This window comes from Bos javanicus, chromosome 5 (genome assembly GCF_032452875.1).
Source record: "Bos javanicus breed banteng chromosome 5, ARS-OSU_banteng_1.0, whole genome shotgun sequence".
Taxonomy (NCBI): domain Eukaryota; kingdom Metazoa; phylum Chordata; class Mammalia; order Artiodactyla; family Bovidae; genus Bos; species Bos javanicus.
Window position 1 is genome coordinate 73296293 of NC_083872.1, and position 22391 is coordinate 73318683.

Consider the following 22391-nt stretch of genomic DNA (forward strand, 5'->3'; position numbering starts at 1 on the left):
GTCGCTTCAGTCGTGTCCAACTCTGTGCGACCCCACAGATGGAAGCCCACCAGGCTCCCCCATCCCTGGGATTCTCCAGGCAAGAACACTGGAGTGGCTTGCCATTTCCTTCTCCAATGCATGAAAGTGAAAAGTGAAAGTGAAGTCGCTCAGGTTGTCTACTTGAAAGTTATACAGTCGTGTCTGACTCCTAGCGACCAGGCTCCTCCGTCCATGGGATTTTCCAGGCAAGAGTACTGGAGTGGGGTGCCATTGCCTTCCCTGAGAACTGTATATACAGAGGGTCAACTATGTTTCTAGAGCATCTATAATGTTTGGGGTACGCCATGGGTCCTAGAACCAGCTCTCCACAGATAGATGAAAGGCTGTTGCTGAACCATGAAAGACGCCAGGATTCTTGGCCTCCAGAAGAATTCAATTCGGGGCCAGAGATGAGGCTTGATCGCTCAGAGCTTTTGTGTAATAAAGTTTCATTAAAGTATAAAGGAGATAGAGAAAGTTTCTGACATAGACATCAGAAGGGGACAGAAAGAGTACCACCCCCCCCCCTCTAGTGTTAGCAAGGGAGTTATATACTTTTTAATTACTTATTACAGTGAATCAAAAGAATGTCTGGAGGTTATAAAGACCTCACTAGACCCACTCCCATAATTTACATTTTAAGATAACAGGATTAGCCAGAAGGTTTTCAGGAAGGTGAAACTGTCCTCAAGCAGGATACATTGTTGTTGCATAATCCCTAGTACAGAGTTTAAACTGAGTTGTGTAATTGACTAAGGATAAGGAATGTAGCCAAAAAAAGTTTGCCCTTTCCTCCTCCTTGAGAATTCCAGACCCCTCTCTCCTTGGGGACCCCTGAACTTCTTATCAACCTGCCTAGGAATTGACTCTCTCATAGTAAGGGGCAATTGTAGTTGCCATTGTTGAGGGTTGTTGTTGTAATACATAATTTCCCTTCCTCCTGCCTGTGTTCAGCACTGAGAGAGAAGGTATTAGCATTATTAAAGCTAGATTCATGGCTTGGATGAGTTGCCACTGTGGGCTTCCTGATACCAAGCTTCAGAATGAGACACAAGCAGGGTTGGGAAAAGTCTCACTAACAAGAGGCAGGACTTTACAGGTAAACTTACCTTGTGGTTGACAGAAGGGTGCTCTTAAAGAGATAATAAGAATGGAAGAGGTAGATCTCTATTCGTACCTGGTTCATCTTCTCAAAGTCATATAACATATAAATGTTACCAGAGCAAGCCCCTCACACTCAGAGGAGGAGGGGATGAGGTGTCAGCAAGACACAGGGGAATCTTTCTAGTGGATATTAATTCATTTGCAAGTAAACATCAAATTACAGGAATAAGACTTCCTGTCTACCAATTCTAAAGTGGAAAGGGGTGAAAAGGGAGCTGCTGTGTGTGGGTACTTATACATGGGCACAGGTGAATATGGATCAATATGAATTGATGAATACTGGCACTATCCAACCAGTCATTTTACTAGTATTTTACCTTGACAAGATACAGAAATTGAAATATCATCACAAAAAATTATCTTTAAAGAACAGAAACTCTTTAAAGTTATAAGTGTATGATTCATTTGGAAGACCAAAACCTTTGCAATGTATATACATTGTCTCTTTTTTCCTTAAGATTTAGCATCTACATTCAGCTGAGCTAATATCTAGATAAGCCCTGCAGCTCATGCTGATACCTCTAAGAGTTTGACTTAGGTCTTTGTATTTTGGGCACAGGTCTTTTGAAAAGAACAGTGGGCTCCATAAGAACCAACAAGAGTATAAGTGAAAGTGAAAGTTGCTCAGTCGTGTCTGACTCTTTGCTACCCTATGGACTATACAGTTGGAGAAGGCAATGGCACCCCACTCCAGTACTCTTGCCTGGAAAATCCCATGGATGGAGGAGCCTGGTAGGCTGCAGTCCATGGGGTTGCAAAGAGTTGGACACGACTGAGTGACTTCACTTTCACTTTTCACTTTCATGCATTGGAGAAGGAAATGGCAACCCACTTCAGTGTTCTTGCCTGGAGAATCCCAGGGACAGGGGAGCCTGGTGGGCTTCCGTCTGTGGGGTCGCACAGAGTTGGACACGACGGAGGCGACTTAGCAGCAGCAGCAGGACTATACAGTCCATGGAATTCTCCAGGCCAGAATAGTGGAGTGGGTAGCCTTTCCCTTCTGCAGGGGATCTTCCCAACCCAGATTTCAAACTCAGGTCGCCCACATTGCAGGTGGATTCTTTACCAGCTGAGCCACCAGGGAAGCCCAAGAATACTGGAGTGGGTAGCCTATCCCTTCTCCAGCAGATCTTCCTGACCCAGGAATAGAACTGGGGTCTCCTTCATTGCAGGCAGACTCTTTACCAACTGAACTATTATCAACAAGGGTCTAATAATTTCTTTAAACTGCAAGTGGAATAGACTGGATTGCTGTGACAGAGATGGGAAAGGGCAAAAGGAAAAAAAATTGTCAGCCTCTCACACTCATCCTGCACACCTGGTAAGAAGGCTATTTTGTCCCTATTCTTTTTTGAAATGGAAGAGAGTAACAAAGATATACCTGACTGTACTTTCAGCATCTTAGGATGGATTCTTAGGAGGAGAGTCCCAGCTGAAATGCTCATTAATTTCAATTAAGTAAAAAAAAAGTCTATAGCAATGTATTGTCAGCCTTGCAGTATTGCCATCATATGTAGACATGGAAATGGGATACTCCTTCAAGAAACACTATCTTCCTCTTGATGTAGCTCCTAAGAGACATATTTGAACAGGCAAAGTGGAAATTAAATTTCTACTTTCTCAGCAAGCTAGAGGGTATGAGGATGATAAAACTTGAGTCTATCTGTCCTGAATTTTGCTCACATCTGTTCCTATCAGTACACAGTGAGATGGAAAAGCTATCCAGTTGAAAATTGGTAGAAATGGATTTGAATCTTGGCTACCCTCACAGCTCTATTACTTGTCAGTCAGCACCTAGACTCTCTGAAATTCAGTTTCCTCGTCGATGAAAAGAATGGAATAATAAGTATGTTTTCAATTGACAAATATATAAAACAAAAATAAAAGCAACATTAGTAGAGATCCAAAGCCCAAATGATTGGAAAACAGAGAAAAGGAAACTCAGCTTTATCTGGTCAAATACTTATGGTGGCTTGAATCAGATTTTTTATTAAATATAGTGTTGAGAAGAACATAACAATGTTAATGTATTCATCCTTCACTTGACAGATATTGATTGAACATCTACCCTTTATTTGGCAGGTTGTACAGCAGTGGCAGGATTTGAGTTCTAAGAGGAGCTCAAGGTCTCTTCTGCCTCATTTTACTCCAAAGGAGAGTTTCTTTGTCAAAGACTCAGTTTTGAGCCGTGACCTTGGGGGAAGGGGGAAGGAGTGGAATTTTGGGACGGAAAAATCAACTTCTTATTGCATTTGGGTACCTTTGTATTTTGAGATTTCTTGTTTCAAATTTGGGGAATTTATGATACCCTTTCCTTTGTTCTTTCTTAGACTCCTCTCTCTCTCATCTGATTCTTTTTTTCTTTTTTCCATCCCATGGAACTGGCTCGATAAGGCAGATCAAGGAATGCCTCTTCTCAAGAGAAAACTTCATCCTGAGGGACCTGGCAGGAATCAGAGTGTGGTTTATAGAGAAAGAAGCTTTGTTGAGGCCATAGATCTGCTCTCTGATCTAGGATAGAGAAACCAACGGACTAACCTTGATAACTAAGATGAGAACAAGAAGACAGCAAGGTGATTCACTGGGGCTTCCGTGTGTGTGTGTGGTTAGTCACTCAGTCGTGTCTGATTCTTTTGAGACCCCATAGACTGTAGCCAGCCAGGCTTCTCCGTCCATGGGATTTCCCAGGCAAGAATACTGGAGCAGGTTGCCATTTCCTTCTCCAGGGTATCTTCCTCACCCAGGGATCAAAACCATATCTCCTCCATCATCCACATTGTTAGGCAGGTTATTTACCACTGAGCCTCCTGAGGATCCCTAGGGCCTCTGATTTTGTAGGAATCAGAATTTACAGGTCCATCAAGCTCTTTCTGCCTTCAGAACTTATGAAGGATGGGAAAAGGATTAATTATAACTTGATGAAGACCAAACAAAATCTATCATAAATTCTTAAGTAACTGCAAGCAAAGACAGAAAGCAAAGAACAAGAGAATGCTAAAACTAAAAAGAAATTTAGAAATAATTTAGTCCATCAACTTTTATTCTTTATTGTTTCTTCTGCCATTTTACAGAAGAGGAATTTGAGCCCCAAGGATATGTGTTCATTTTGCAGCAGTTTAAGTTTAACAAATCAAGCTTCTTGAGGGTATTTCCCATTTGGAGTTTCCCAAAGACTCCCCTGTGTGTCCCTTAGGCCAAGCCTTCCTGATAAATTGGGTTTCCTGTCAAAATAAGAAATTTTGAGAGTCAGGATAATTGTTGATGAGATATTGAGGAAGTGAATAAAGGTTGATTATTGAGTTGGGTGGTTGAAGGAATGAAGGGACCATTATTTGAAGCAGAGTGCAAGAGAAACAGGTTTGGAGGGAAAGGAAAACTTTTGAGTTCAGTTTCAGATATGCTGAGTTGAAATCACAGTGAATGGCCAAGTTTAGAAGGTCCAAAAAGAAGTTGCATGCCTGAACTCAAGAGCAAGGAACCATCCACAAACCTCTTGTTTATAATCCTTTAAAATCCTACCTACTTCCCATGATCCTGCCCAAATCTACCCATACTCTAAGGTGGGTGCTTATTTTCCATCCCCTCTAGCTTCTTCTTGTATGCACCCATTGCACATTGCTTGTACCCTGATTAAGCTCTTCCTCTGTTCAGCTGCATGAGAATTGTCTTCATGAAAGTCCCTTGAAACAAAGCAAGCACTCAGAGGCATGTGGCATGATGGTCAATATCCAAACAAGCATCCAACAGCTTGCATTCAACCAGACCTCTACCAATGTTTTTGACTTTGAGTGATTTATCTAACTTCTCAGTGACTCGGTTTCCTTATCTGTAAAAGCAGATGACTAATATGGCATTTGACCAGTCAAGGTGTTGTGATGTTTAAATGAATTAATAAGTGTAAATTTTTAGAACAGCACCCCGACACCTAGCAGGAGTGGCAGGATTCTCTTCCTTTTCTTGTTTCTTACAACGGATCTCTTGGTTCTTTGACTCCTCATCCATCTTCAGGTCTTAATGTAGCATCTCTTCAAGGGAGTAAGTTCCTTAATTCAAAATCATCTCTTTTTTCCTTTGGCTCAGCAAGGATTCTATGCCCTCAACCAGGATTCCCTGGAGGCTGTGTTTGATGTTTGAAATTTTAAACAATTCCAGGGGAAAAAAAAAAAATCTGTTTGAAGAAGTTACCAGTTAAAGATAAGGGAATGGAATCGGGGCCAAATGCCCTCTTCAATGACCTGAGAAGAACCTCCGGGGACTTCTCCAACTGCTACTCACACACAGTCACAGTAACTTAAGATTCACATTGGAGAACAATGACTGAAAAGTATTCTTTTTTTTTTTAAATCCTTCCCTGCCAAATCTGACTGAGTTGGGGCTAAAACAGAAATGGTTTTGAACCATAACTGGCATGTCCGTAGCTGCAAAGTCGACAATAATATACTTGTTAAACTGAAGGAGAGGTGCGAGTTGGCAGCTTAGAATAGATTTCATTTTCACTTTCGTCGGCTGCCAGGAACACTGCTCACCTGTCTTCTGTGCTTTATTTCCTGGTGGTATTCAGAGCAAACAGCAGTCCACTCCGTGGACTATTACCTTTCCAACCCGGAAGCTAATTTTCTTTAAGCCTTCTTGGGCTGATGGGAAGTTCAGCAGGGTCTTTGATCAGAGGATGAGATGGTTGGATGGCATCACTGACTCAATGGGTATGAGTCTGAGCAAACTCAGGGAGATAGTGAAGGACAGGGAAGCCTGTTGTGTTGCATTCCATGTGGTCACAAAGAGTCAGACAGGACTTAGCAACTGAATGACAACAGTTGATCCCAGGTGTGATTGATCAGGAACCAGCTGGTCAGCTTTCCCCTGGCACTGGCTCATCAATAGCGCGGTGTCCATGGCGGAAATCTTGTGTAACCTTGATGATAAAGAGGCAGGCCGAATGGACTAAAATATCACTGCTGCTAGCAGTGAGATCTGAATTTGAGTGCTGGATCTGCTACCTTGAGCAAGTGACAGAACTCAGTCTTTTCTCCTACTTCTTTTCTGTAGGAACATTTACTCCATACAAATGGGAATACTTGTTCCCAGGAACTTGCACGTGATCATGCTTTTGCATGTGATGTGCTTCAGCTGCAATGCCTGACTAACCATTAGGGGGCAGTATAGCATAGCGACTAAAAGCAGAGTCACGCTGCCTGTGTTCCTAGTCTGGCCTCCGCACCGGACTGTCTGGGCCATTAGTTTATGCTTTTGTGCTTCAGTTTCTCATCTGTATAATGGGGAGAATAATACGACTTACCTCATAGGGTTATTCAGTTCAGTTCAGTTCAGTCACTCAGTCGTGTCCGACTCTTTGCGACCCCATGAATCACAGCATGCCAGGCCTCCCTGTCCATCACCAACTCCCGGCGTTCACTCAGACTCACATCCATCGAGTCAGTGATGCCATCCAGCCATCTCATCCTCTATCGTCCCCTTCTCCTCCTGCCCCCAATCCCTCCCAGCATCAGAGTCTTTTCCAATGAGTCAACTCTTCGCATGAGGTGGCCAAAGTACTGGAGTTTCAGCCTTAGCATCATTCCTTCCAAAGAAATCCCAGGGCTGATCTCCTTCAGAATGGACTGGTTGGATCTCCTTGCAGTCCAAGGGACTCTCAAGAGTCTTCTCCAACACCACAGTTCAAAAGCATCAACTCTTTGGCGCTCAGCTTTCTTCACAGTCCAACTCTCACATCCATACATGACCACAGGAAAAACCATAGCCTTGACTAGACGGCCTTTGTTGGCAAAGTAATGTCTCTGCTTTTGAATATGCTATCTAGGTTGGTCATAACTTTTCTTCCAAGGAGTAAGCATCTTTTAATTTCATGGCTGCAGTCACCATCTGCAGTGATTTTGGAGCCCAAAAATTAAAGTCTGACACTGTTTCCACTGTTTCCCCATCTATTTCCCATGAAGTGATGGGACCAGATGCCATGATCTTCATCTTCTGAATGTTGAGCTTTAAGCCAACTTTTTCACTGTCCACTTTCACTTTCATCAAGAGGCTTTTTAGTTCCTCTTCATAGGGTTATTAGAAGGATTTGAACAGTTAATACATGCAAGGCGTTAAGAACAGTGCCAGGCATATGGTAAGTGCTCAAGTAACGGGAGCTATCATTACTGTCTCACCCTCTCACCCTGCTTTATCCGTGAGACTGGGACCATGGTCTCAAATAGCTTCAGGCACATGTCTTTCTAGATGGGAAAAAAAGGCCTCTTATTTCAGGCTTAGGCATGAAATTTCCAGGGAAGCATTCTCATTGACCCATCGTGAGTCAAGGTTTCATTCATTAACCAATCATTATGCTTACAGATATAAGTAGATAGCAATTCACATTAGGGCTGCGTGGTATGGAAACACCTGGGATGACTGGAGAGATGGGGGAACCATCAACTGAGGCAGGGAACATGAGAGGACTGAGCTGTGTGGGAAGCTGTGCCTAAGGAGTTCCACTCAGGATACCCTGTTGAAACTCTAAGCAGAGCGTTCTTGTTGATGGGTCTGAGGGCAGGTGAACATGTGAATTCAAGAATCAGGAAAGAGGTCAGGACTAGAGATATAAATTTATGCATCATAAGAAAATGAGAAATGGTTTTAAAATGTACAAAGAGGACTTTTATTTCTAAGTGATATGTTGTAGGTTGAGGCAGACTCACTTTCCCTTTGTATTAACCGGAAAAAATTAGTAAACTGCAAGTTCATATTTTGAAAGATAACTGAGGGCTATGAGAGCAAAGAAAAATAGAAGAATGAAAACCCCAGAGAGAGATCAGACTTTTCTGGGTGAGCTGCTGATTGCCAGTCACTTATTCCCCGTTGGTTCTGCCACAATAGATACTGAAAATCAGGCATGAGAATCAGACATGTCATACCCAGATGGACTCTTCTTGGGGGGAGACCAACAGGGCATGGGCTATTCATGCGAGGCTAGTAAAATTGACTGGAAACTGCAGAAACCTCAAACAAAAGCCTGTATTTTCCCCGTGGGATAGACTATTAGAAATGCATAACCAAGAAATGCAAGACTCTATTGTAAGAATTCTTAACCACAAACCTATACTCATGTGGACTAAAACTACATAGAGGAGAAGTATAACTTTTAATGCTCACAATCCTGAAGAGATGGAGATAAATGAAATACACAGCCAACTAGAAAAGTTATGGATAAAATAGAATTCAAAGAAGAGAGATGGAAGGAAATTATAAAGAAGATAATAGGAAGAGATTAAATAGAATGCAAATGTATAAAAAAATAGAAAGTCCTTTTCTATAAAAGGTAATGTATTTGTCAACCTCTGTCACAGTTGACACATCCCTCTTCCACAAAAGAGAAGCCAAAGATAAACAATACTGTAACAAAAGAAAGCCATAACTAGAAATAAACAATAATTGAAAAGAGAATATTATGAATAACTTTATGCTTATAAATTTTAAAACTTAAGTAATATCACAAATTCCCTCCAAAATGTATATTACTGAACCTGCTAAAGGAGAAATAGAAAAACTGAATGATGTTATGATCATTTCAAAACCTGGAGATAATTAAAATCTACCCAAAGAGGCTCAAATGGTCTTATATGTGAAATCTGTGGAACATAAAGAACTAATCATTCCAATCTTTCATAAAAAAGTTTTTGAGGATAAAAGAATGACTGAATTTTCATGCAGGTCGAGATGAAATTAGTTTTTTATAGCATGTCTTTCCCATTGATTATAACAAAGCTCTAGACTCCTGCTTCACTCCCCCCAAAAGTAACTACCCGAGAATTCTAAAAAATAATAACAGGCCAACTGGAGCAGGAAATCAAAACTTGAAGAATGACCATAACTGTAAGGGTGAGAAAATATTTTAAATCATATATATATGCATATATATGTGTAGTATTAGTTGTTCAGTCATTTCTGACCCTTTATGACTCCATGGACTGTAGCCCACCAGGCTCCTCTATCCATGGAATTCTCCAGGTAAAAATACTGGAGTAGGTAGCCATTTCCTTCTTCAGGGGATCTTCCCAACCCAGGGACTGAACCTGGGTCTCCTGCTTTGCAGGCAGATTCTTTACCATCTGAGCCACTAGGGAAGCACATATATATATATATATATATGTATATGTATATACATATGAGTAATAAAGAATTTTTAAAGTGCCACAATAATAAAACAGATAATCCAGTTTAAAAAATGAGCAGGTAATCTGAACAGATACTTTAACAAGGAAGATATATGGGTGGCTCAGTGGAAAGATATTCAACACCATTAGTCACTGCTTGAGATATCAGTGCACATCTATCAGTGCATTTGGAGGCTGAAATAGAAAAAAATAAACCTTGCCAAATATGCATAAAAAATAATGAATTTTACTATATATAAATTTAAAATAAATTTTAAAAATAAATGATGAAAAATTTCCCAACTCTTTGCCTTCCATAACTTAGACATCAAAACTATACCATGCAATCATAATGACAAAAAATTATAGATCAATCTCACTCCTGAATATACTTGTACTCTAAATCTAATAATCCATAGGTATAAAAATATATAATATAGCATGACCAAGTTTCTTCCAAGGATGCCTGGTTATTTCAAATTAGAAAATTTTGTTATTATAACCATTGTGTTTCAAGTTAGAGGGAAATTATTAATAAATGATCACCTCAATGGATACAAAAATGAATTTATCAAAATTCCATGCCAATTAATAACATTATAATTCTCAGATTTGGAGTTTAAAAATTGCTTTTAGTTTCTTCTACAGGCCTTGAAGTTCAAAGCAGCCATGTTTTGAGGGCTCCTTGGCCTCTAGAAATTAAGAACCACAGGCAAGAAAGCTGGGACTTTATTCTTGTAACTGCAAAAAACTCAGTTTTGTCTACCATCGTGTGAGCTTAGAGAAGGATCTTAAATTCCAGAAAAGAACATGGCCTGACTAGCAAACTTAATTTCAGCCTTATGAGGCCCTGAGCAGTTGGCATAGTTCTACTTTTCCCTGGACCACTGAGCCGCTAGAAACTGAGAATCTTCAAAGATGTCTGAACAACCGAATAAGCATTGTGAAATTAGTGGAAAATAAACTTTCAAAGATGTTGGACAAATAAAATTTGAAATGGAACCATCTACCCTGTATGACAGTTGCATGGAATGTCAGAGAAAATATTACCTGGATTGAGAGGTAGGAGAAAAGATTATCTGGAATAGGAGGGAGGAGAAAATCCTTTAGTAATTTCTGAACATTTGCTTCCTTATTAGTTGTATTTTCTGGAAGTCAATTTTCTTTCTTTTTTTTTTTTTTAATTTGGTAATTTCAAATTTATTACATAAAGTCTTCAAATGACACTCATTTTTGTTTTCAATGATTCCTTGAAATAGGCCACATCTTGTTTTTTTTTTTTTCCCGTCCTGGGCCCTCCTCCCTCCTCCCTCCTCATGCCATCCCTCTGGGTCGTCCCGGTGCACCAGCCCCGGGCATCCAGCGTCATGCATTGGACCTGGACTGGCATCTCGTTAACAAGATGAAGAGACAGAGGAATAGCCAGCAGATAAAGGAACAGGATAAATGCCCACCAAACCAAACAAAAGAGGAAAAGATAGGGAATCTACCTGATAAAGAATTCCGAATAATGATAGTGAAATTGATCCAAAATCTTGAAATTAAAATGGAATCACAGATAAATAGCTTGGACACAAGGATTGAGAAGATGCAAGAAAGGTTTAACAAGGACCTAGAAGAAATAAAAAAGAGTCAATATATAATGAATAATGCAATAAATGAAATTAAAAACACTCTGGAGGCAACAAATAGTAGAATAACAGAGGCAGAAGATAGGATTAGTGAATTAGAAGATAGAATGGTAGAAATAAATGAATCAGAGAGAATAAAAGAAAAACGAATTAAAAGAAATGAGGACAATCTCAGAGACCTCCAGGACAATATTAAATGCTACAACATTCGAATCATAGGGGTTCCAGAAGAAGAAGACAAAAAGAAAGACCATGAGAAAATACTTGAGGAGATAATAGTTGAAAACTTCCCTAAACTGGGGAAGGAAATAATCACCCAAGTCCAAGAAACCCAGAGAATCCCAAACAGGATAAACCCAAGGCGAAACACCCCAAGACACATATTAATCAAATTAACAAAGATCAAACACAAAGAACAAATATTAAAAGCAGCAAGGGAAAAACAACAAATAACACACAAGGGAATTCCCATAAGAATAACAGCTGATCTTTCAATAGAAACTCTTCAAGCCAGGAGGGAATGGCAAGACATACTTAAAATGATGAAAGAAAATAACCTACAGCCCAGATTATTGTACCCAGCAAGGATTTCATTCAAGTATGAAGGAGAAATCAAAAGCTTCTCAGACAAGCAAAAGCTGAGAGAATTCTGCACCACCAAACCAGCTCTCCAACAAATACTAAAGGATATTCTCTAGACAGGAAACACAAAAATGGTGTATAAATTCGAACCCCAAACAATAAAGTAAATGGCAACGGGATCATACTTATCAGTAATTACCTTAAACGTAAATGGGTTGAATGCCCCAACCAAAAGACAAAGACTGGCTGAATGGATACAAAAACAAGACCCCTACATATGTTGTCTACAGGAGACCCACCTCAAAACAGGGGACACATACAGACTGAAAGTGAAGGGCTGGAAAAAGATTTTCCATGCAAATAGGGACCAAAAGAAAGCAGGAGTAGCAATACTCATATCAGATAAAATAGACTTTAAAACAAAGGCTGTGAAAAGAGACAAAGAAGGTCACTACATAATGATCAAAGGATCAATCCAAGAAGAAGATATAACAATTATAAATACATATGCACCCAACACGGGAGCACCGCGGTATGTAAGACAAATGCTAACAAGTATGAAAGGAGAAATTAACAATAACACAATAATAGTGGGAGACTTTAATACCCCACTCACACCTATGGATAGATCAACTAAACAGAAAATTAACAAGGAAACACAAACTTTAAACGATACAATAGACCAGTTAGACCTAATTGATATCTATAGGACATTTCATCCCAAAACAATGAATTTCACCTTTTTCTCAAGCGCACATGGAACCTTCTCCAGGATAGATCACATCCTGGGCCATAAAGCTAGCCTTGGTAAATTCAAAAAAATAGAAATCATTCCAAGCATCTTTTCTGACCACAATGCAGTAAGATTAGATCTCAATTACAGGAGAAAAACTATTAAAAATTCCAACATATGGAGGCTGAACAACACCCTGCTGAATAACCAACAAATCACAGAAGAAATCAAAAAAGAAATCAAAATTTGCATAGAAACAAATGAAAATGAAAACACAACAACCCCCCCAAAAAAACAAAATAAAATAAAAATTGCTTTTAACATATATACACAAACCCTGCAGCAAATATTATACCTCTGGTAGAATAGATAATGTATTTTCTGTACAATCAGAAAAAAGATGAAAATGATAGGTATCATAAATTATTTCCAGTATTTTATTGGAAATTTCTAGTCAACAAAATAAAACAAGGAAAGGAAGTAAAAGATAAATGCACTGAAAACCAAGAATAAAACTGTCATTTTTGAGGATGAGATCTTCTATATCAAAAATTTCAAAGAATCTATTGAAGATTTTTGTAATGTGTAAAAGAATTTAGCAAAATTTCTAGATAAAAGATCTACATGCAAAAGTCAATTGCATTTCTATACATTGCTGCTGCTGCTGCTGCTGCTAAGTCACTTCAGTCGTGTCCGACTCTGTGCAACCCCATAGCCGGCAGCCCACCAGGCTCCCCGTCCCTGGGATTCTCCAGGCAAGAACACTGGAGTGGGTTGCCATTTCCTTCTCCAACGCATGAAAGTGGACATTGAAAGTGAAGTCGCTCAGTCGTGTCCGACTCTTCGCGACCCCATGGACTGCAGCTTACCAGTTTCCTCCCTCCATGGGATTTTCTAGGCAAGAGTACTGGAGTGGGGTGCTATCGCCTTCTTGAAAATGAATGAACCAACAATATTTAAATTACCAAATATATGAGAAGTTGTCTAGGACTTTTACTGCAAAAGGTACAAAATATTATATGAAAGTCACTAGAGAAAATTCAAATACCAGGAAGAGATAACTGTGCTAATGAACAGGAAAACTCAATGTCATGAATATGTCGATTCGTTCCAAATTCATTTGAAAATTCACCAAAATCCCAATCAACATCCCAAGAAGAGTATTCATGGAACTTGATAGACTAATAATTATGAAGAAGAAAGAATGAAGAGTTGTTGCTGTTGTGGTTTAGTCACTCAGTTGTGTCCAACTCTTTGCGACACCATGGACTGTAGCCTGCCAGGCTCCTCAGTCCATGGGATTTCCCAGGCAAGAATACTGAAATGAGTTGCCATTTCCTTCTCCAGGGGATCTTCTTGACCTGGGGATCAAACCTGAGTTTCCTGTGTCTCCTACATTGGTGGGCAGGCTCTTTACCACTGAGCCACTGAGGAAGTCCAATTAAGCTATAATAGTTAGTAATTGATGGTATTGTTGTAATTAATCCATATGATCACAATTTTGTACCATAAACATACCCTTGTCTACTTGGAGTCATGATACATGATGGAGCTGATGTTTCAGATGAACAGTATTATTACTTATTTTTCATTATTTATGTGTGTGTGTTAGTAGTTCAGTCATGTCTGACTCTTTGTGACCCCATGAACCATAGCCCACCAGGCTCCTCTGTCCATGGAATTCTCCAGGCAAGAATACTGGAGTGGATTGCATTCCCTTCACAGGATCTTCCTGACCCAGGGATCAAAGGCTGGTCTCCTGCATCACAGGCAGATTCTTTACCATTTGAGCTACAGGGAAGTCCTTTTCATTATATATTAAGTGCTTATTCATAAGGAAAAGTAGGATGGATCTTTTCTGCACAGTATACATAAAAATCACACCCAGATGGATCTAAGATTTAAATATGAAAGAAAACTTTTAAAATTACTAGACAACAGTGAAGGGACTTTCCTGGCAGAACAGTGGTTAAGACTTTGCTCTACAATACAGGGGATGCAAGGTCAATCCCTGGTCAGGGAGCTAAGATCCCTCTGTGCCTTGGAGGCAAAAAACTAACACATAAAACAGAAGCAATATTGTAACAAATGTAATAAAAACTTTTAAAAAATGGTCTACATCAAAAAAACCTTAAAAAATAAAGAATGAAACAGTGTAAAAGAAAGTCTTTCTGACAGCAAAAAGGATAGAATTTTTTAAACAAGATTCAAAAATATGCAACCCGTAAAGAAAAGTTTGGTAATTTTGACTAAGAATTCCTTCTCATCAAAAGACACCACAAACATATGCCATAAATTTGAAGTAGGTATTTGCAATATGCATAACCAAGGAAGAGTTATTATCCAGAATGTATAGTGAGTGCCTGTGAAACAATATGAAAAGACAAATCAAAACGAAAAATAAGCAAAAGACAAAATTAGGCATTTCTCAGAATAGGAAACATGATTGGCTAATATGTATGTGACAAAAAGTTTGTTACCTCAGTATTAATTGGGATAAAGCCAAATAAATATATTAAATTGAAAAAAAATTTAAGTCTAAAAATACCAAAGATGTGAAACACTAGGAATATCATTTATTTACAAAAGGAGTGGAAAATAGAACAACTACCTTGATAAACATCTTGGCACTAGCTCATAAAGTTGAAGAGGGACTTGCCTTATTATCCAGCTTTCTACAACTGAAACTATACTCCTTATACATGCATACTTATGAATATTAAAAGGCATGTAAAGAATGTTTATTGCAGCATTTTTTTCAGAATTGCAAAAATAATGACTAAAATGTCTGACTAAATTGTCTATAAATGAAATGTATAAATAAATTGTGTTCCACTCATACAACAGAAATGAATAAGCAGTGAAATTAACTATAGCTACAAGCATCAACATGGATACAGCTCAAGAACCATAACATTGAAGGGGAAAAGAACAAGTTGCAGAAAAGTATATTAAGTTTGATATCATTTATTCAACTTTCAAGAACAGATGCATGCCTGCACGTTGAGTCATGTCCAACTCTGAAACCTTATGGACTGTAGCCCACCAGGCTCCTCCGTCCATGGGACTTTTCCAGACAAGAATACTGGAGTAGTTTGCCATGCCCTCCTCCAGGGGATGGTCCCAACCCAGGGAACGAAGCATGGCTCCTGCATTGTTAGGCAGATTCTTTGCCACTGAGCCACCAGGGAAACCTAGTCGATAACAGATAAAACTAAATAATACATAGTTAAAGAACTGTGGGAAATTCTTAAAGAGATGGGAATACCAGACCGCCTGACCTGCCTCCTGAGAAACCTGTGTGCAGGTCAAGAAGCAACAGTTAGAACTAGACATGGAACAACAGACTGGTTCCAAACAAGAAAAGGAGTACATCAAGGCTGTATATTGTCACCTTGCTTATTTAACTTATATTAAGAGTACATCATGCCAAATTCTGGACTGGATGAAGCACAGGTTGAAATCAAGATTACTGGGAGAAATATCAATAACTTCAGATATGCAGATGACACCACCCTTATGGCAGAAAGTGAAGAGGAACAAAAGAGCTTCTTGATGAAAGTGAAAGAGGAGAGTGAAAAAGCTGGCTTAAAACTCAACATTCAAAAAATGAATATTATGGCATCCAGTCCCAACACTTCATGGCAAATAGATGGGCAAACAATGGACACAGTGACAGACTTTATTTTGGGGGCTCCAAAATCACTGCAGATGGTGACTGCAGCCATGAAATTAAAAGATGCTTGCTTCTTGGAAGAAAAGCAATGACAAACCTAGACAACGTATTAAAAAGCAGAGACATTACTTTGCCTACAAAGTCCATACAGTCAAAGCTATGGTTTTTCCAAGTATCATGTATGGATGTGAAAATTGAACCATAAAGAAGGCTGAACGCTGAAGAATTGACACTTTTGAGCTGTGGTGTTGGAGAAGACTCTTGAGAGCTCCTTAGACTGCAAGGAGATCAAACCAGTCAATCCTAAAGGAAATCAGTCCTGAATATTCATTGGAAGGACTGATACTGAAGCTGCAACTCCAATACTTTGGCCACCTGATACTAAGAGCCGATTCACCAGAAAAGACCCAGACATTGGGAAAGCTTGAAGGCAGGAGGAGAAGGGGAAGACAGAGGATGAGATGATTGGATGGCATCACCAACTCAATGAAAATGAGTTTGAACAAGCTCTGGGAAATGATGAAGGATAGGGAAGCCTGGCATGCTGCAATCAGACACAACTGAGCGACTGAACAACAGCAGCAACAACAACAAAAGAACATATGCATTTCTTCTAAAATTATTAGCAAAAGCAATCAAACTAGTGTTTAAATATTCAGGACTCTGGGTACCTCTAGGTGGAAAGTAAGTGCATGGAATCAGAGAAAAGCATGGGGAGCATTAATAGTATTTGCAATGTTTTGTATTTTTATCTAGGAAATGAATATTTGAGATTTGTTTCATTTTCACTTTTTAACATTGTTTTACTTATTAGTTCTTCATTCAATGAAAGCTTATTTTTTTTTTTAAACTTTACATATATATTAAATTATTCCTTTGCATCTATGACACATTTTTCAATAGAGTTTTGAGACGAGTTATTGAGGGGATTAGGAGTGATGGCTGAGAGGTGCAGGTTTCTTTTGGAGGAGATGAAAATGTTTGAAAATTAATTAGCAGATATTTAGTCCTGTCCAGGTCCCAATAGAGCTCCAAAGAGCTCTTGCTCTTGCAGTACAAGAGACCCAGGTTTGATCCCTGGGTTGGGAAGATCCCCTGGAGAAGGAAATGGCACCCCACTCCAGCATTCTTGCCTGGAGAATTCTGTGGACAGAGGCGCCTGATGGGCTACAGTCCATGGGGTCACAAACTGTCAGACACGACTGAGAGACTAACATTTGGTCCTGTCCAGGTCTCAATGATCACTGCTACTCTATTGCCAGGGATGCTGTCTGGGGCAAGCAGGGCTTCGAATGGGTGATTCAGAGGGATCCAAGATGCCCTAAAGTCTCTATCATCTTAAAGAAAAAATAACAAAGAAGGGATAGAGAGAAGCAAGTAGCCAGTAGTGTCTGTTCTACCAACATATTTCATTGACATGAATTATCTCCTATGTGATCAGTTAAGAAAGACATGATGTCTGTGTAAGGCAGAAGTCACATTAGCTCATTCACAGTTTTTCACCAGCATTTTAATGCTTTGACATGATTAGGAGCAAGTTTTCCTGTAATTAAAGAAGAGCTTATAACAGAAGATAGTGACCCAGCAATGTTTGTACATGTCATGCCTAGTTTGATCATCTCAAGAACTATTGTGGTGGTGGTTTAGTTGCTAAGTCATGTCTGACTCTTGCGACCCCGTGGACTGTAGCCTGCCAAGCTTCTCTGTCTATGGGATTCTCCAGGCAAGAATACTGGAGTGGGTGTCATTTCTTTCTCCACAAGAACTACTGTGCTTTCCACATATTAAGCTTCTAGAGGATCTGGGAAGACATTCCTCCTATATTAAACAGATGGGTTCAGGAAGAAAGTTGTACCCTAGGTCATATTTTTAATTTTGATGAAATTATTAGTTAAAGGAGACATAAGGCCTAGGCGTAAAGGTCCTGAGATCTCACTCTGCTCTGCATGTATTTGCTGCTGCAAACTTTATCCTGTTATTATTTGTACTTTGTTGTTGTTGTTCAGTCACTCAGTGGTGTCCAACTATTTGTGACCCCATGGACTGCAGCACACCTGACTTCCCTGTCCTTCACTATACCCTGGAGTTCACTCAAACCCATGTCAATTGAGTCGATGATGCCATCCAACCATCTCACCCTCTGTTGCCCCCTTCTCCACCTTTCCTCAATCTTTCCCAGCATCAGGGTCTTTTCCAATGAGTCTTCTCTTCACATCAGGTGGCCAAAGTATTGGAGCTTCAGCTTCAGCATCAGTCTTTCCAATGAATAGTCAGGGTTGATTTCCTTTAGGATTTCCTTTAGGTTTGATCTCCTTGCTGTCAAAGGGACTCTCGTAAGAGTCTTCTTCAGCACCACAGTTCGAACGCATCAGGTCTTCAGTGCTCAGTCTTCTTTATGACCCAACTCTCAGATCCATGCATGACTACTGGAAAAACCATAGCTTTGACTACATGGACCTTTGTACTAGGGTTGCGATTTTCTATGAGTGCTCTGGTTACAAATACTGGGTTGGCCAAAAAGTTCATTTAGGTTTTTCTGTAAGATCCTACAGAAAAATACCAAACAAACTTTTTGGCCAACCAATAGCTTTGAATGATCTTCCCCAATTCATTCTTCCCATGAACTCTTTTATTTTTAGTGTGCAATTTTTACAACTGCAGGGCACTAGAGAAGAAATGCTTTCATGATCGCTTAATTTATAGATGTCCCAGATTCTAGCCAGACTCTTCCTATCTCTTTGGCTTCCATCCTAGTCTCCGGAAATTCAAAGTACTGTCCCATATTTTTGACAATTCCCAGGGCCTGTACATTCCTCATAGCTGCCTTTGGCAGAATTTTTGGCTTCCTTGTTGTGCAGGATATCTCACCCACCAGTGTACAGTCTTGGCTCCATACATGGTCGGCCTATATAGGAACTCAGCCACCCACACACTCATGCACCATACGCTTATATTAAGCTGTCTTTGTGTTGGTTGATATTACTGAAGATGTGTGTGAAGAGGAAAGCTGAGGCATGATTTAGATCTCAAGAGCATCATTTCATTCACTTAACCATCTTTCCCTTCTTAGGAACAAATGAGATTTCCTCTCCTTTACATTTGTTTCTTTTATCTCCTGCAGAATGGCTTATTTCCGCTTAGAGTTCCTGCCAGCATCACTGCTTTCAGAGTCCCACCTCCTACCCCAAGAAACTTCCTAAAGCATTTCCCTTAAAAAAGACAGTTTCATCCTCAAGAAAAATGCTGCTACCGGCTCCTAAGATAATGCATTTTCACTCCCACTCTACTTTCAAAGACTTTTGCTTTCTAGGAGTTGTACAACAGACTCAGATCCAGTGGCACCAACTCAGTGCGTGCATGTTTGCCTAGTCGCTCAGTGCTGTCCGACTCTTTGTGACACGATGAACTGTAGCCTGCCAGACTCCTCTGTCCATGGGGATTCTCCAGGCAAGAATACTGGAGTGGTGCCAACTTAGATGCAAGTAGACAGCATATTAAAAAGAAGAGACATTACTTTGCTGACAAAAGTCTGTCTAGTCAAAACTACGGTTTTTCCAGTAGTCATGTATGGATGTGAGTGTTGGACCATAAAGAAACCTGAGCACCGAAGAACTGATCCCTTTGAACTGCGGTGTTCGAAAAGGCTACTGAGAGTCTCTTGGACTGCAAAGAGATCAAACCAGTCAATTCTAAAGGAAATCAGTCCTGAATATTCATTGGAAGGACTGATGCTAAGCTGAAACTCCAATACTTTGGCCACTTGATGTGAAGAACTGACTCACTGGAAGAGACTCTGATGCTGGGAAAGATTGAAGGCAGGAGGAGAAGGGGACAACAGAGGATGAGACGGTTGGATGGAATCACCGACTCAACGGACACAAGTTTGAACAAGCTCCAGGAGATGGTGATGAACAGGGAAACCTGGCATGCTGCAGTCCATGAGGTTGCAAAGAGTCGGATGTGACTGAGTGACTGAACTGAACTGAACTGCCAAATGATCCAAGGCTCAATTTCTTTCCCTGAACTGTGGGACATATGTTTCTGTGTGCTCTTCACAATGCTGATGCAAACCCTGAAGTTTTGTGTTCAGATGGTGAATTATAAGATGGTAGAGCCTCTGTTGACTATGAGCTCTACTCCATTTCTTCTAAGGGATTCTTGCCCACAGTAGTAGATATAATGGTTATCTGAGTTAAATTCACCCATTCCAGTCCATTTTAGTTCGCTGATTCCTAAAATGTTGACATTCACTCTTGCCATCTCCTGTTTGACCACTTCCAATTTGGCTTGATTCATGGACCTTTCATTCCAGGTTCCTATGCAATATTGCTCTTTACAGCATCGGACTTTGCTTATATCACCAGTTACACCCACAACTGGGTTTTTTTTTTTTAGTTTGGCTCTGTCTCTTCTTTCTGGAGTTATTTCTCCACTAATCTTCAGTAGCATGGGCACCTGCTGACCTGGGGAGTTCATCTTTCACTGTCCTATATTTTTGCCTGTTCATACTGTTCATGGGGTTCTCAAGGCAAGAATACTGAAGTGGTTTGCCCTTCCCTTCTCCAGTGGACCACATTTTGTCAGAACTCTCCACCATAACCCTTCCGTCTTGGGTGGTCCTACACAGCATAGCTCATAGTTTCGTTGAGTTAGACAAGGCTGTGGTCCCTGTGATCAGATTATTTAGTTTTCTGTGATTGTGGTTTTCAGTCTATCTGCCCTCTGATGGAGAAGGATAAGAGGCTTATGGAAATTTCCTGATGGGAGAGACTGACTGAGGGGGAAACTGGGTCTTCTTCTGATGGACGGGGCCATGCTCAGTAAATCTTTAATCCAATTTTCTGTTGATGGGTGGAGCAGTGTTCCCAAACTATGGTGGAGGTAATGAAGATGTCCTTTTCACTATAGGGGACTGAAATGCAAAAATAGGAAGTCAAGAAATACCTGGGGTAACAGGCAAATTTGGCCTTGGAGTACAGAATGAAACAGGGCAAAGTCTAATAGAGTTCTGCCAAGAGAATGCACTGGTCATAGCAAACACCCTCTTCCAACACAAGAGAAGACACTACATGTGGCCATCATGAGATGATCAATACCAAAATCAGATTGATTATACTCTTTACAGGCAAAGATGGAGAAACTCTATACAGGTCAGCAAAAACACAACCAGGAACTGACCGTGGCTCAGATCATGAACTCCTCATAGCCAAATTCAGACTTAAATTGAAGAAAGTAGGGAAAAACCACTAGACCATTCAGGTATGACCTAAATCAAATCCTTTACTATTATACAGTGGGAGTGAGAAATAGATTCAAGGGATTAGATCTGATAGACGGAGTGCCTAATGAACTATGGATGGAGGTTCATGACATTGTACAGGAGGCAGGGAGCAAGACCATCCCCAAGAAAAAGATGTGCAAAAAGGCAAAATGGTTGTCTGAGGAGACCTTACAAATAGCTCTGAAAAAAGAGAAGTGAAAGACAGAGGAGAAAAGGAAAGATATACCCATTTGAATGTAGAGTTCCAAAGAATAGCAAGGAGAGATAAGAAAGCCTTCCTCAAAGATCAATGCAAAGAAATAGAGGGAAAAAATAGAATGGGAAAGACTAGAGATCTCTTCAAGAAAATTAGAGATACCAAGGGAACATTTCATGCAAAGATGAGCTCAATAAAGGACAGAAATTGTAGAGACCTAACAGAAGCAGAAGATATTAAGAAGAGGTGGCAAGAATACACAGAAGAACTATACAAAAAAGATCTTCACGACCCAGATAATCACGATGGTGGATCATTCACCTAGAGCCAGACATCCTGGAATGCGAAGTTAAGTGGGCCTTAGGAAACATCACTATGAACAAAGCTGGTATTGATGGAAAGCTGGAGGGGATGGAATTCCAGTTGAGCTATTTCACATCCTAAAAGATGATGCTGTGAAAGTGCTGCAGTCAATATACCAGCAAATTTGGAAAACTCAGCAGTGGCCACAGGACTGGAAAAGGTCAGTTTTCATTCCAATCCCAAAGAAAGGCGATGCCAAAGAATGTTCAAACTACCAGACAATTGCATTCATCTCACACGCTAGTAAAGTAATGCTCAAAGTTCTCCAAGCCAGGCTTCAACAGTACATGAATGGTGAACTTCCAGATGTTCAAGCTGGATTTAGAAAAGGCAGAGGAACCAGAGATCAAATTGCCAACATCTGATGGATCATCGAAAAAGTGAGAGAGTTCCAGAAAAACATCTGCTTCTACTTTATTGACTATGCCAAAGCCTTTAATTGTGTGGATCACAACAAACTGGAAAATTCTTAAAGAGATGGGAATACCAGACCACCCGATCTGCCTCTTGAGACATCTGTATGCAGGTCAGGAAACAACAGTTAGAACTGGACATGAAACAACAGACTGGTTCCAAATAGGAAAAGGAGTACGT